The sequence below is a fragment of the Lissotriton helveticus genome, chromosome 3_1 (genome assembly GCF_964261635.1).
Source record: "Lissotriton helveticus chromosome 3_1, aLisHel1.1, whole genome shotgun sequence".
Taxonomy (NCBI): domain Eukaryota; kingdom Metazoa; phylum Chordata; class Amphibia; order Caudata; family Salamandridae; genus Lissotriton; species Lissotriton helveticus.
Genome location: NC_136061.1, coordinates 553307957 through 553321401, shown reverse-complemented (window position 1 = coordinate 553321401; position 13445 = coordinate 553307957). Strand labels below are relative to the sequence as shown.

At 49.0% G+C, this 13445-nt stretch overlaps 1 protein-coding gene across 1 annotated transcript in view; it reads left to right on the top strand.

Moving 5' to 3' along the window:
* LOC144822681 (peroxisomal bifunctional enzyme-like) overlaps positions 1 to 13445 on the top strand; it is a 499488-nt gene that overhangs the window by 254275 nt on the left and 231768 nt on the right. The gene's annotated exons all lie outside the window — the stretch shown is intronic.

Below are 13445 nucleotides of genomic sequence, written 5' to 3'. Positions count from 1 at the left end.
GCTAGTGATATATTATGTTCAGGTCATTGCTTGTTGAACTCCAGCCTTAATTATTCTTTCAGAAAAACTTTGCACCACTAGAAGGGGTGAGTGTAAATATATACAAATGGACTCTAAAGAAATAGCCTTGAATTCAGGTTATCCTATTCAACAATGTTTAACTCTGATCCCAAACAAACTCGTTTTGATTCTAATTTATTGTGTGCTGTCGAGCAATTTGGCTACTATTATACATTGTAACCACCATACAACGAGGCCTTTGCACGGCCCGCAAGGTATAAATAAATGTTGAGTGTTCGCTCGGTGTCACTCGGCGGATACCCACAAGCAGTGTCAGTGTCCAGTACTTGCGGCGCAGTGCGACGTGCCTATGAGGCCCTGCCCTAGCTGTTGCACCATTCTACACTGATGAAGAGGCTGGTTTTACCCTGCGTGCTGGGGTCATCAGTGTCTTCCAGTCGGATTAGCTGCAAACTGCGAGGTACAGGTGGGCAGTCCTGCGAGCAGTCCTTCACACAGTGACTGCCCACCATTGTACGGCTGAGGCACCCCGCCCGCAGGCGTGTGTAGTGCAGCTAGGGCCCAACTGCGTCCGCACCTCATTCCCCTTTCTGCCGCACCAGCTCATGTATCGCTGAGTGAGCGGCGAGATCAGCAAGGCCTGGACACTGTAGTGAAGCAGTGCCAGCTTGTGGTCTGGCGGTGTGCGACATCCCTGCCTTGAGGCTGACTGCAGAGCCCCGGAGGTCACACACATTAGTCAGCACTGCACGTGTGTCAGCGGTGCCGTGGTCCCCATGAACTGCGCTTCTCATCGTCCGCCCCTGGCAGCCTGAAGGGGAAGACGGGTATAAGAAAAACAAGAAGTGGAGGGGAAAAAAAACATGGATTGATAACAGACTTTCAGGGGCATCAACTGAATTAGAAAATTGTCATTTCAAAACCAAAAGAAAGCAAAAAGGGAGATGGACCAAAAGATAGCAGCACAGCGCTGGTGAGGTCAGCACCTGACGCCATGTGCAGTGCCCCCCCCCCACTCACTGCAGGACTCTTAGGACATGACTGCACTCCCTATGAACTGTGGGCACTTTGTATTTCTACGCACCATCAGACGACGGCCCTAACGTTGCATTACCCGGAGGAAGTGGTGAAAAAAAGACAGCACAAGGAGTACAAATAGCCCAAGGAAATGTCAGACCAGCAGCGAGATGCTGTGCCACCTGCTCACCGGTGTGTGCAGGCATCAGTCACAGCACTACCGCCATTCATCCAACTGGTAGAACCTGCGATCCTAGCCCGCGCTGACGCCAATGAATTGGGCACCTCCAACACTATTTCCACATCACACAAGAGACTGATGGGGCAGTGAAAAGGTTCATGATGCTCCTCATTAATGACAACGCAAGTTGTATCACATGTTTGAACACCTACCCAAACCTGGAGGAGACACTGACTTTGACGCTCTAGTTACAGCCCTCAGCAGGCACTTCGACCCCAACTTAATCCTGGCTACGAAAGGTTTAAACTAGATCAGGCCCGACAAACATACTACGAATCAATGGATGTGTTTTATGCATGCTTCCGCAAACTAGGAGGCACCTACACTGGGAGCGATCAACCTCACGAAATCAGAGCCCAACTGATCCAAGGTTACTGATCATCTACCCTATGGAAACTCATACTTCGCCAGCCAGGTGTCCCCTCAACAACATACTGATACTAGAGAGGTCCCACGCACTGGCAGACAGCAGGGCGGAGGACATGGAAGTGCCACTGGCAAGGGGCACTGCTCCATTGATCGCAACAAGGACAGTTAAGGTCGAAGAAGAACAAATTGAGGCGATACAAAGACGCCCCTCCCGGCCTTTCCACCATCTCCCAAACAACCTGAAAAGGGATGTAGCAACTGCTGACTGACACTCCGCACACCATGTGCCCAGCGCAAGGAAGGTCTCGCTCGAAATGTGTCTGCAGGAACCACTTTGCAAAAGTGTGCCACAGTGGTGTACCGTACTCAAGCCTGGGTAACAAGGGCGAAGGTGTCCCACTCTCAAACAGCTTTCCCTAGATAAAGATGAAGTGGGGCATTCAGCACAGTGACTGGACTCCGTGGGTCTCCCCCTAGGACGATGACTCAGACAAAGTTTTCAAAAGTCCTTCGCAGGAGAGATATCCACCTCAGAAGACCCCCACTGGAATATGAGATGTTATTTCGCATGCCATTACTTCGCATGCTATTACTACGCTGTTATTTCTTAGCAATAACCGTTACTACGCAAGTTTTTACTTCGCATACCATTACTTTGAAAGTGTTAATGTATGCTAAGTAAAAACTTGCCTAGTAATAAAAATGGTTTGCGGAATAACATGTCATATTTTTTTTTTAAGTCTAAAACACAACACTATAGAAAATACACTACTCTACACATCTAAAACACTACACTACCCTACACTACTGAAACACCATTACACTACCCTAAACCACTACCCCCTGCACTAACATACAAATTCCCCTACTCTGCTCCTACACTCTTTCACTACGCATCACAACCCCTGACACTACACTAAACACTAAAACGCTGAACTATACTACACTAACACTACTCCACTACCCTAAACCCTAAAACCCTGCCCCTAGCCCTGTCCCTACCCCCAAACACTACTCTGCACAACCCCGACACTACCCTAAACCCTACACTACACTAACCCCACAACACTACCCTAAACCCTAAAACACTACCCTGAGCACGACCCTGCCCCTTCCCCCAGTTCTGTCCCTACTCCCAAACACTACCCTTCACGATCCCCTACACTACACTACTCGGCACAACCCCAACACTACCCTAAACCCTAAAACACTACCCTAACCTAAAACACTACCCTAAACCCTAAACCACTACCCCCACCACGACCCTGCCTCTACCCCCAGTCCTGTTCCTACACTGAAACACTACCCTGCACGACATCCCAACACTACCCTAAACCCTAATAAACGACCCTACACTACACTAAACCCATAACACTACCCTAAACCCTAACCTTACACTACCTAAACACTACCCCCTACACTACCCTACACCCAAATACACTACTATACACTACACCTACACAACCGTCCCTACTCCCAAACACTACCCTGCACAACACCACCCTAAAACACTACAACCCTACACAAGTGCACAAACCTGCACTACCCTACACAGCCCCTACACGACCCTACACAGCCGCACTTACCTCTTTCCACACGTGGTTCCAATCTTCTCCCCCTTCCTACTTCCTCCGGCTTCCTACGTCCTCAGCAGCAGCAGCAGACCCCGGCCGCCATGACGACCTCCAAAAGCGGTGCTCGTCCCCTACGCATGCGTTGTTAGTATGCATGCGATGTAACAGCACGCGTACTAAAGGCGACGCGTTGTTACATCGCATGTGTACTAACGCATGCGAAGTAATGGTACGCAAACTAATGGATGTTTCCCCCCCCCCCCCCACTGATGTGCAAGTTACGAGTTGAGGTGGAGTGGGGGGTCTCAAATCACTGCCCTTATCGACTCTGGCGTATCTGTAAATGTCAGACACTACCCAGTTCAACAAGCTCTGGCCAAGCCCAAAGCTGGCACCCACCACAGCCAGAATCTACACAGGTGGGGGGAATGGAACCCCTACACCTGAAAAGTGTGGTAGAGGTGAAAGTAGAAAGTGAAGGAAAGACAACGCACACCAGATTCCATGTGATTAAAAGGGACACAGGCAAAGGCCTCGCGGAAACTACTGATAACTTCTTTCAAGAGAATGTGGACTCGGTGCAGTCGGCCAGTATCCTTTGGGAAGCCTATAAGACAGTGGCACGTGGACAGGCTATAGCCGCTATCACAGGGTACAAAAGATAGAAAAGGGCCGAACTAGATGATTTAGAGGCACAACTGCTTGCTGCAATGAACCTGCACGCAGACGGCCCCAACCCCCAATCTGCTCAGACAAAGCGGGTTTGTCGCGTATCAGAGGGAGATGGCTGAGGCCAGGCTTCGGGACACGCGTCACAGGGTGAATGAATTGGGGGATAAAACGGGAAAACTCCTGGCATGGCTGGAAAAAAAGGAGAGGGCGGGTCGGGTGATCGCGCAATTACGCACGCCCACAGAGTCCCTGGTATCGGCCCGAGTGATATTGTAGGGGCGCTGGCGGACCATTTTGAACAAGTCTACGCCTCGCGTTCCACGTTCACAGTAGAGGAGGCCCATGGATATATCAAGGACATTGCAATGCCGACACTCTCCACAGAAGAGGCGCAGCTGTTGGAGGCTGATATTACAGTTGTAGAAGTCCAGATGGCAATCAGCTCTCTGGCATCCGGGAAAGCGGAGGGGCCAAACGGCTTCCCTATTAAATTCTATAAACATACAGCGAACCGCATGGCCCACTTCCTCTTAAATACGTTGCAGGATAGCTTGCAGAACGGTGCGCTGCCGCGCAACCAAAGAGTTGCCACAATCATAGCGATTCACAAACCGGGCAAACCCCCGGAGGACTGTGGCTCATACCGCCCCATATCTTTGATCAACGCTGAAGCCAAAATACTGGCAAAACTGCTGGCGGCGAGGCTGACCCCTCACTTGCATTCGCTGGTGCATCCAGATCAGTCTGGGTTTATGCCCCAGCGGAGCACGGCACTTAACCTAAGGCGACTGCACGCGGTGATGGCTCAACGATCGTTAATGCGGGAACCCGCAGCCATTCTCTCCCTCGATGCGTGTATGACGTTCGATATGCTTGAATGGCCATATTTATTTGCAGTGTTACAACACTTAAACTTACATTTCTGCGCCTGGGTCCGCCTACTCTATACTAAACTAAACCGATAGCACATGTAGTGGCCAATGGCCATATATCGCGAGACTTCCCGCTGGCCCGTGGAACGAGGCAGGGGTGCCCACTGTCTCCCTTATTGTTTGCGTTAGCTTTGGAACCCTTGGCGGCGTGGATTAGATGGGAGCCCTCAATCCGCGGACTCCAGTGGACCGACGACTGGGAGGACCGCATATCATTATATGGCGATGACGTGCTTCTGTATTTCACCTCCCCGAGAAAATCCATCCTTGTGCTTCTAAATATTTGTGAAAAGTTCGACAGGGTGTCCGGCTACACTATAAATTGGTCCAAGTCCGTATTGTTTGTGCTGACCGGCCCACCACCGCTAATGCCGAAAGACTGCCCGCTTAGGGTCACTACCGAAGCCTTTAAGTACCTGGGCCTATTTGTAACTCCAGATCCTAACAAGTTCTATGTTAAAAACCTGAAGCCCCTACTGAAAAGGTTCAGACGGGATGTCGCGGTGTGGCACGGTCTGCCTGTCACAATGCTAGCGAAAGCGGCGCTCTATAAAATGATGTCTCTAGCGCGGTTTTTATATATCTTAGAAAGTATGCCATTCCCGGTGGCTCAGTCCTACTTCAACACCATTGTGGCTGCAGTGGCGGATTTACTCTGGGGGAATGGTCCAGCGCGGATTGCACGGGACAAACTAGTACACAGTTGGTACGATGGTGGAATAGCGCTTCCGAACGTGCAACTGTACTACTGGGGGGCACACCTTAAAATAATCAATTTCTGGCTTCATGCACAACAGGAAGAGCCGGCGTATCGATCGGACAGGCAGGAACTGGAGGGGGATGGACTGCTGGCGGCCCTATACAGTGCACGTAGACCATCAGGGTCATCCGGCCCAACGGCTCATACTGATCACACATGGTACCAAGCTCAGACCCGATTAAAATGTGTGCGAACAATTACACAAATGACGCCCCTCTGGGACTCGCAAAGGCTAGGACGACTCAGGAACAGTTAAGGGTTTCAAGCATGGGACAATATTGGGATCTCCACGGTAGGCGACCTGTGGAAAAAGGGAGCGATGGTCGAATTCACACATTTAGAAACTCAGTACCAAATGCAGCACACAGAAAAATTTCGATATCTCCAAATCCGGCATGCACTACTGGCGGTCATAGCGCCGGGCATATTGCTACCTGAGGCCACCCCAGTCGAGCATAGACTCCTGACAGAGCATATGACCACCAGGGCGACATCCTTCACTTACCGCAAATTAGTTAATAACTTGCCGGACCCGACGTCTAGATTGCAGCGCGCATAGTCTAGGGAGGTGGGAGATTTTGAAGAATCCGAATGGCAAGAGGCCCTGTCATCCCCGTGCGAAACAGCAATACGGTCCAGACTCAGACTGATTCAATTAAAAATACTCCATCGCACATACTACACCAGAACGACGCTATATGCCATTAAGAAAGCACCCATACTGTCTTAGGGGGTGCGGGGAGAGCACCTTCTTTCACACAATCTGGGACTTCCCCAAAATTGCAGGTTACTGGGTCAAGGTGATGCGTACGATGTCACAGGCGGTGGGTGTTTCACTGGTGCCAGAGCCGAGGCGTTGCCTTTTGAATGTGTGGGAGGCAAATGACCTCACTCATCAGAGCCAGGACTGGGTTATGTTGGGAATGATGTTTGCCAAACGGAATATTGCTAGATTGTGGGGATCTGATGCGGTGCCCGCGCTCCGACACTGGTGCATGGACTTGGATGATGCAATGCTGGCCGAAAAGTCGGTTTTTATACATCTTGGTTGCCCTCACAAGTGGGAAAAAGTATGGGGTGCATGGAATAAATTCAGAGGCTATATTTGTGAGCCACCGCCATTAGAGGGGCAGAATGCATCGCCATAGCTGGAGCACGAGAAGGGGTGTTTGGGAGGAGAGCGGTCTGTAATAATCTATCTCTATTGTATATGAGCTGTACGACATTGTCCTGAAGTCCTGTTGTGATTGCGGCTATTCACAAATATGTATCGTGTATAACTGTCATGCCCTATTTGTTTATGTCAATAAAAACAGTTTGAAAAAAAAATGTATGGCATCCTCAGATGCCATACAATCGAGGATCTGGTCTTGGTTTTCTTTGCACAGCCACTTCATGAATCACATGCAATGAGCATCCTGGAAGAGTTCCCGAAGCTGTTTTGAGGTCTGGGGTGCCTAAAAGGCCAAAATGATAAAGCTCCACATAGACAAGGCCAACAAACTCGTGGCTGTAAGGCACAGGAGGGTACCATTCCACCTGCGCCCTCTAGTGGAAAAGGAATTGGGCAATTTGGAACGGCTAGGGGTGATCGGAAAAGTGATGTGACCTACCCCAAAGTTATCACCCCTCGTGAAAGCCCCCAAGCCTAAACAGCCAGGAGCCATAAGTCTATGTGTGGACATGAAGCTCCCAAACAAAGCAATATGCTGTGAACATCACATCACTCCCACAATAGATGAAACAGTGGCAGATCTCAACAGAGACTGTTGGTTTTTCAAAGCTAGATCTTGACGCAGGCTACCACATGATTGAGCTTAACGAAGCGAGCAGATACATAACCACTTTCTCAACTCATGTGAGCCTCAATAGATGCAGATGCCTCAACTTTGGTATTTCATCTGCTGCAGAAGTTTTTCAGGACGTCTGTCCAGATTAGTCGGCGTGCTGGATATGAGCAACAAAATCCTGATCTACTTGGAGGGTCACAACGTAAGGTTAAAGGCCATGCTGAAAAGACCAGCTAACTGTGAATAGACCCTGCTCAAGCAGAAGTGCTCCTCCTACACGAATGCTGTTGAATTTTTCGTGTACTATTTCTCGAGTGACGGCTAGCAGGTCGACCCGAAGAAAGTAGATGCCATACGAATGTCAGCTGTCGCCTGCAATACATCGGAGAAGAGAAGCTTTCTGGGGATGGCCACGTATTGTGGGCTGTTAATTCCCAACCTGCCAACCCTAAACAAACCTCTTTGGGCCCGAAACAACTACGACTGCCCCAGGGACTGTAATAGCAAAGCTGACCAAGCGTTCAGAATGGTGAAGGAGGCGCTCATGGAAGATACAACTATGGAGTGCTTCAATCCTAGGCTCAAATTAGAGCTGGTTGTGGATGCAAGCAGGGAGGCCAGGGATCCGTCCGGCTGCAAGAAAAACAAGAAGGATCCTGGGTTCCCATCGCCTACGCCTGCAGGGCCCTCACAGATACCGAGACCAGGTATGCCAAAATTTAGGACGCTGAGCATGCCAGCATTTCTACCTCGATCTCTGTGGGCAGGTGTTTTGGGTGGTAACCAACCACAAGCTGCTGGTTCCCATCGTTATTGGGACCGCTAGGAATGGGCCACCACACACTGAGCAATGGGCTGTATATCTTCAACCATACTCATTCATGGTTGTGTACTGGCTGGGAATCGGCAACCCCGCAGACTACCTGTCCAGACACCCAACAACAATTGGTAACAGCGACCTGGAGGAGGCTAAAGGTTCTGATGAGTTTGTAAGCCTGATAAACCATGACACTGCCCAAAGGCTCTATCTTTAGAGGAGATTTGAGAAGCCACCAAAAAGTACACAAGCATCTTCACAGCAAAGGAAGCACTCTTTAGACATCATTGGCAACATTTTCTAGATGGGGCGAAAAGCTCTCACTGTGGAGGAGCAAGGGACAATGAGCCACCTGTGGTGACTGTGAAACGAGCTCAGGGTGTGCTCCCATTGACCTGCTGATGAAATGGTGTGCTCTGGATATCATCCCGGCAGGGCCCAACTGAAGTCCGGCTGTCATAGACATTCAAACCACCCAGGAGAAGCGGCAAGTCATGAACGGTAGAGCCAGCAAAGACCACAGGACTGTCGCCTCGAACATAGTAGTCAGAGATAAGGTAATCATGAAGGATCGACACCCAGGATGGAAATGTTGCATCCCATTCGAGAAGTAACTGTGGGAGGTCACCAACCTCCATGGAAGAAACAGTAAAACGAGGTCTTTCCACGGGATCAAGAAACATATCCTGGTTCAAGAGGGTCAGATCTGTGGAAAATAAGCAGGATAACCGCCGGGAAATAGTGAGTGATGCCTACGAGCCTGAGATGGACATGTTCAGCACTTGCATGGATGCAGTATCTGCTGAACCGGTGTCCGTGCTGGTGGCCCCGCAAAAGCAAGTGACCAGATGCTCGCCATCCAGGCGTAGGTCATGGACTAACCATGAGCCAAGGAGTCAGTGGTCACAGCCAGAAGCATGGACTATGGCCCAATTCTGTACCCAGCCGGAGCCTGAAAGACCATATGTATTATTCCCCAGTGCTATGAATAAACCACTGTTTGCAAAAGAAAATGTTAAAAGGGCTGTAGAGTGCCATCCGGCCTCTGCTATACATTGCAACCACCACACAACCGGAGGGCCGGGCACGGCCGGAGGTATACATACATGATTAATCATCGCTGGTAGTCACTTGGCGATTGCCCACAAGCAGTGTCAGTGTCCAGTACCTGCCACGCTGTGCTTGTAGCGGCCCTGCCCCAGCTGTTGCCCTATTCTGCAATTACCAACATGCTTATTTCAACCGTGGTTTACTTTGGCTCCAAAATCTGTACTTGAAATTACAAACATTCGCGGCTGTACATTGTACACATTTTTACTTTATAATCAGTACGCCTTTTCATGCAATGAAGTAAAGATACTAAAAGTAAAAACTAAAAGTTGCGCAGTTATTATGGACGTGGGAGGACAAAGAGGATGGAGGGTGAACGCACTGTCAAGTGGTGCAATTAGAGGCTATTTCTAAATTGAAACGTGCGTCAGAAACTGAACCACTCGAACCTGTTTAAACCGCATGTTTCAGCTTTTCTTCTTGAAGCAATTGGTGCTTAGAGGTCAGTTAGTCCTGAATTAAAGATGATTAATCTGGGTCTTTGTGCTTCTCGACTTTGTCTCATTTTTTTGACGTCATTCGGGGTATTAGTGTATATTGCTCTCTCTTTTCATGGTATTAACATTACTCTACCAAATATGAGATGTGTACTTGTTCACTTCAAATGTTCTTACACTTGAACATGACGTTTTTATTCATCTATAAAGAGGCATTTTGGTAGGTTTTGTATGCCTATCTCAGACTTCTTTAGTGCTCCTATTTCGCCAACACAATTGTAATATTTTTTTGCCTGGACCATGCACTTCCCAAAATGACCTTTGGGTGTATTTGTATTTGTATTTGTATTTGTATGTGAATTTGTATTTATATGTGAATTTGTAGAGCGCGGTTGCTGCCCAGGGGCGTCCAAGCGCTAGTGTAGGGCGTGACCATAAGTCACTTCCTGTGACCAGGCCTTTGACCATAACCTTACTTGCAAGAAAGTGCCCCTCTGTGCCACATTTGCAGTTGAATGTCACTCATGAGCGCATTGAAACCATGGAAATGTCAGTCTGAAAACTTGGCAGCAATGTGTTTGGTACAGTCGGGTCCCGCAGTGCCCTTCCATTTCTGGTGGTTTGCCGCACTTTTAAGATCTTAGAATATCTTGTTGCTCAAATGGGTGTAATTTCTGATATTTATGTTGCTCTTTTCTTCATGACTTCATTTTTATCGCGAGAAAGTGTCACTCATATTCGTTGAATGTCACTTATAATTACATTGAAATTATGGAAATGTCACACATAAGCAATCTGAAAACCTTGGAAGCTACTAAGGACTGATACATTGCATGGAGTATATAAACAATTTCTCTGTGTGTTTGTTCTCACTCCTCCCCCTGCTCTGGCCAGCCCCACCCCGCCACTGACTCCAATAGGAAAAATAAAATGATAATAACAATATGGTGATGCTCCTCCGCCTTAGCGGAGGAGCCGCCACTGACCACACAAATAGTCATAACTGCATAAGAGAACATAGCCTGTGTAAAAATTGCTATTACCAACCCAACTGTTTAGGGGGAAGGACGTTGTGCACGGGTTTGAGGGGTGCGGTCATTAACATGCTGAACTTTCATAAGAAACATCAGTTTGATGGTCTTATCCCACAACTAATAACAGAAGAGGTCAATATCACTGTGTGCTGTGGAAAGTTTTACCTCCACGTGAATGCAGAGAATGGCTGGGGTGAAGAGGTCCCAGCTATGACATAGCCAGTCCAGTAGGCAGTAAGAGTCTGGTGGCTCATGACCTTGGGTGTATTAATGGTTACACTGCATTGGATTCTCTGAAGCCTGACACTTTCATTCAAGAATCAATAACCTGTCAAATTCATCACATCTGTACACGTGCATGCTGCTGGGAAGTTGTAGATTTAAAGACAAGACCTTGCCTTGAGAGCGATCACAACCCTGTTGTGCTTCCTGTTTCATAATGTTTAAACAATGAACAAGCCAAAATTGAGAGAATTACCTGATTTCGGACCTGTTTCTATTAAGAGAGCTGTAATGTGTTAAAAGTTGGAACCCAATTAGGTTTCCAACGCGGATATCACTTGTTTCATTAAATTCACAGTGATAATCATCATATCTTTTAAATGCTGAGGAAATCCTAGGGCTGTTTGATGACTTTTTGGTAACCTTTTGTAACCTTGTGTGCTGTGCCAGAGTGTGCAAAATAAGGGGTGTTGGTGAAAATCTTGATTTCACAAGGAGATTAATGCAGAAAAAGTCAATATTGTTGTACTTGTTAAAGGCCCAACAGAGAAAATTTTAGACATGACTATTACAATCCAGACTTGACTATTAATAGCCGCTATATGCTTAGAGACAAATTGCTTTTTAGAAGGGGGATTAGATGATTTAAAATCTAAAAGCAAATATATCCTGCTCATTTTTAACTTTATAGAGAGATTTGTGTATTTTTTCTCCCAATTGCTTTGTTTGCAGACTCCATTTTTAGGTCGAGCGTCAGCGAAAGACCTATTGTGGCCCGTATTTGGGAATGTAGACATGAGAGGGTGCACGAGCGCAGATTTGACCTTGTGGGCGCGCACGGTGCCGTGCCCCTCTCGTGCCTCACATTCCCGTGCGCACACAGCCAGCCCCCACACCCCTGCACACATGCCACACAGGTACACGTACACACGCTGCCGCCCCCCCCACCACACACACACATACCGCCCCCACCACCACACACACACATACAGACACGCACGCATACACACGCCGCCGCCCCCCTGCACGCACACACAGACACACACACCCGCCCCTTGCATCGGGAGATCTGCCACCCCCCGAATCTCGGTACTTACTAGTTAGGCGCCGGAGCGGTCAGCGGAATCCCCAACTCTTCCTCCTCGTACTCCGGCCCGTCTAGAGTCAGGCTCCTCTGAGACCCACGGCGCGCGACACGGCACAGGGAGGCGGTGCGCGCCAGGCTTCGTCGCTGCCTGGAACATGTGCGCGCTCTCCCCAGCCTGTCGCAAGCACGCCTCCACGGCGCAGAGTGTGGTTTTTGATTGCGCAACAGTCCAGACTCTGCTACGGGTGCTCCTGAGTTCCGGTGAAGAAAAGTGTTGTGCAGTGACGGCTGCGCGAGCCAGAGACCTGAGACACTGAGTCGGCCAAGTGACAGTCAGAACAGAAGATTTAAAAAACAATTATGATGGCATTGATACCCGCCCCCGTGCTGCAGCCCTTAGTTTGGTGTACTGTTGTGCCGGTGGGCGGGACATTGAGATTGGGGCATTGGGCTGGATTTGGTTGTTCGAGGGTAGAGGCTGTGCGGCAGCATGCGCAGTTTTTATACAAATTGCCACGCCCCGGCACACCCGCCCCCAGTCATCGTCATTGAAGACAGGGGCCGCAGCAAGACGACGTTGAGGGCAGCCAGCCAGTGTAGCACGAGGCCCAGGCCAGCCTAAATCAGTGAATAAAGGCTCCAAAGCAGTGTGCCCCAGCCCACCATGTAACCGTAAGTAAGACTAAATTTAGCAGTATTGCAGTAACTTAAATTAAATAACTAGTAGTAGTAGCCTCGCTTTGTCTTTACTGTCCGCCCCCATCCTGTGGTGTAGGTTGGGCTGCCAAATGAGCCTCTTGCTGTGGCTCTGCACCAGCGCTTGTGTACAGGGCTCGGAGGCTGTTGAGCTTCCTAACTCCTGTATAATGATTTTCTTGCTCCGGTGAATACCACAAAGTCAAACATTTGTTGGCGCTATTTCATGTTGTACTGTCCACCCCACCGAAAATGTTATTTATCGCCCTAGCGCACAAAACGGACGTAAATGATTGAAACAATTCCTATGGGCGCAATGGCAGTTCTAGTTTTGGAGCTGCGATGGCCTAGTCGGAATGGTCAATCCGATGCAAGCATAAATAGCCCATTGCCATTGCAACACTGAGAGTGAAGCGCAGGCAGCTTGCGCAGTCACATTCCTGCCATCCGCAGCCTGCTCTCAGCCCCGCACCTGTGAGACAAGGAGCTGCCGAGCTAGAAGCCCAACCCTTGAAAGCATGATTTGAGGCTTTGTTTGGGAGTGGGGGGGCAATAGAGCAGTAGTAGTTTAATGGCAGTTTGAGCCTGCTTCCCCAGTGCCAAAATTGGCAGCTCTGGCCATTACGCCATATCCTCTCCTAACTTTCAAGGTTAGTTGTTGGTTCC